We start from the raw sequence: 3,511 nt of genomic DNA, 5'->3' as shown, positions 1-3,511 counted from the left end.
GATCAGCAGTTGCTTATTAGCTGCTGTACGCACTGAAATGACGCGCAGGAAGTTTGTCGCCCTCCCACCTTTCAAGTCTTCAAATTGAGAAGGTGCAGATTATTAGGATCTCTTAAGAGCCGCTAAGAAACAACTTGTCCCTCCTGATATTGTTACAGGACATCATGCCCACCCCTCCCTTTTTAAAAATAGGAAGTAGAACATAATTGCTTAACAATAATATACTTTTTTATTTTGCTTCATTCACTGTCATAAATATAACAGCTCATGGAAAAGTTACAGATCACTATAAACCTATGCTAGTAGCTTTTAATTAAATATAGATTTTTAGAGCTCATCACGGTCCCAGTGCAGTATTTTGTGCAATAAAGCAATATTTTGGGAGTAATATGCTGCCACCAACAAAATAAAATTTATGGTGACTTGAGCTCTACCTCGAAGATAAGGCAGACATAGAACGTACCTTTTTTGATGATAACTGGTTGCCAGCAGCAATACTTGTCAGAATATCATCAGTTGTTTTTAAACCAAGTTGCAGACAAGTAGTTATTTCCTTAATTCCATCAGAATTAGAAAAAGGTTGCTCCAAAATATTTTTCTAGAGACTTAAGACACAGTTTTGCTTAGAAATTGGTAGTTTTATGTTGTACAGAAAATGCTTTTATTAGCAAAAATACACATCATTCTCCTCTGCCCAAGACAGCATCTAGAAATTACATTACTTTTAGTCATTACTTTTCTTAGGTCCTGTGGTATTGTAAATCCTCAAAGAATTCTAGAGCCATCTAAAGTACTTTTTTTTTTTTTTCCTGCAAGGAGGGGAGTCGTTTAATAATAGATTTAAAAGCCTACAACAATATTACACAGTTAAGAAACAGCATACCATTTCACAAAAGTAGATTTCTTCCTCCCCAGTTCTGAAGTATAAGATGGAAGATCTTTGAACTTCTTTGCCAAAAAGCTATCATAAGGGCTGACAGGAGTTATGAAAGAACCATCTTGTTTTAAACTTAATTCCAAAAGGAATGCATTTACAGTGATTCAGCCACTGGAAAAGTTAAAAATGCTGCTGTTTCCATTCTTTTGGGAATTACAATAGCTATCCCATGTACAATGACATAGGGCAAACAAAAGAAGGAATTATTAATTATCCTTGAGTTACAGATGAATAAACAGAAGCACAGAAATAAAGTGACTGGACTGTGGTCATTCCTTAGGCAAAACTAAGCATCAGGCAGGTGACAATGCCTCTGGTTTAGCTGCTTGGCTCTTATTGTGGCCACACGTCTATGTGACCTATGTTAATGCTCCTTCACACTTTGTTTCAATCTCAAAACTCTACTTAAAGAGCAAAAAAACAATGTTCTACATGCAAACTAATCAGTTATCGGTGGTTACCGCCCAAGGAAAAAAAATACGTCAAAATAAACTAAAAACCTTGTCTGTTCAAGGGAGAAGAGGAGTCTTCAGAAAGTAAATCTGAATAAAGAGTCAAGTGTTTAATATAAATTCCTCCCTCCCTCATTTTTTAAATGCTCATTAAAAAAAAGCCTGCTGTAATAACCAGGTACCCTGTGTTTCCCAGTCATACATTATTCATTTCAAAACAAAAGAGCAGCAAGCAAATGATTTGAAGATAGCAAGAAAGTAGAGTAATGCAAAATCCTATCAAAATTGCTAACTTTTCACCTCTGGCTTACCACCAAAATTGTACTAATCTGCCAGAGAAGAGGTACTGGAGAAACAGCTACACAGTATTTTCCCGCAGTCCTGAGCTACACTGTGCATACAGAATCTGTAAATAGAAAGCAAGTGTCCTTGTACAAGTTTCAGATAAGGCTATGGAGAATGAATCTTTTTTAAAAGAAAAAGCCTTCTCACAACACATTTAATTTTGACAGCCTCACATTTTAGTGAGGCAGGGGAAAAAAAAAAAAAAGTAGTCTAGTTTTTCCAATGAAACCCCCCAGGCAACATCTCCTGCAGATACTATTTATTTTAAAATTCAAAGTCCATGTAGTGATATTTGTCTCAGATCAGATAATCACAAACATTGCTTCAACATTTTCTCCACTTATGACGTTAACTGGATTTCCCAAAGATTCAACAGTTATGTGAACGCTCCTTAAAGGCAAGAGAAGACTGATCAAGACAGATGATCATGATTTGCACCCCGAGGACTCACAAGGCAAGAAAAGAGTTAAGATAAACGTAAGCCAGGACCAAGGAGCCGTTTTCAGAAGTAAGGTTTGTAACTCTGAACCATCACAGCTGCACTACAGGAAGTACCTGCTGGGAACAACACGGCAGAGGAACCGAAAGTGAGACTTCACACACCACATTTGCATTCATCTCAAACCAACGAGGAATTACATTTAAAGTTCTCTTGCTACGATTCAAAACAAAGAAGCCAGGAAGGCCTCAAACTACTCTCTAATCCCTTCAGAATCAAAGAAGAGCAGTGGCTAGACCATGATTCAGTTGCAGACAGTTTTCCAAAGGCCTTCCACAAGGTTTAATTAATTCTGAAGATAACCTGAAATACTTACAGCTCTTTTTTTCTTGATAGGTGAAGCTACATGCACACAAAGGGAAAATAATATTAACCATTTCCTATCCTAAAACCTCCATGGCTTTCCAAACACGTCATAACCTAACTGTAATAGCCTTGCTTTCCCGTCGTAGGTACTGACTAGAGGCCATATACTAGGATATCTGATTATTATCTTTTTTAAAAGATATTCATCTTGATCACACCCACACATGGTAAAGGGAATGCAAGTATTTTCATTTTAAAGAACTCCAACCTGAGGAAGTTATCTAACCTGCTAAAGTAAGTCTGTGAAAAAGCAGGTTATAAACACATTTTGAACCCAAACCACGGGAAAAGATTTCTATCATTTAATTTCAATTTGGTCACGAAAGTCCTAAGTCTTAAGTATTTTTTCAACAAACAAATATAAAAACCTCTTCCTAGTTAAAACTGAGTCAAATCTCAGTTTAGCAGGTAACACGAGAGCTGGCATGAAAGCTCAGCTTTTCAGCGGCAAAAACCCTCGAAGCCTGAAAGGTGAAAGTACTTTATTGGGGCGGTACTCCACCCCTCTCCCTCCAGAAAAACAGTACTACAGTTTTACCACCTCTATTGATTTCTCATGATGTTAATTATTTTGCAATCATGCATAAGAGGTCAAAAGCATGTTAGCAGTAATGCTTGTCTTTTAAACTGAGGAAGGTGCCTTGTTAGGCACCGCATTCAAGCTCCCAGCGTTGACTTGCTCCACGCGAGCTGCATCCCCCTTCCAAAAAGGGGGTGAAGTTTTTTATCACTGCAGCTACGCCCGCCCTGCATACAGACTAGCTGCTCGCCGGCTAAACGCTTGTATTTCTATTTTCCGTTAAAACCACAGAATACGATACAAATTAAGGGAGTTGTAAGCAGCGCGACTACATTTCTGCTCCGCTCAGGGCGGCAGAAACATCTACTCGGCTCCCCAAGCCGGCTGCGCGG

This window comes from Phaethon lepturus, unplaced genomic scaffold (assembly GCF_000687285.1).
Source record: "Phaethon lepturus isolate BGI_N335 unplaced genomic scaffold, ASM68728v1 scaffold6315, whole genome shotgun sequence".
Classification (NCBI taxonomy): Eukaryota; Metazoa; Chordata; class Aves; order Phaethontiformes; family Phaethontidae; genus Phaethon; species Phaethon lepturus.
Note: the sequence above shows the minus strand (reverse complement) of the source record.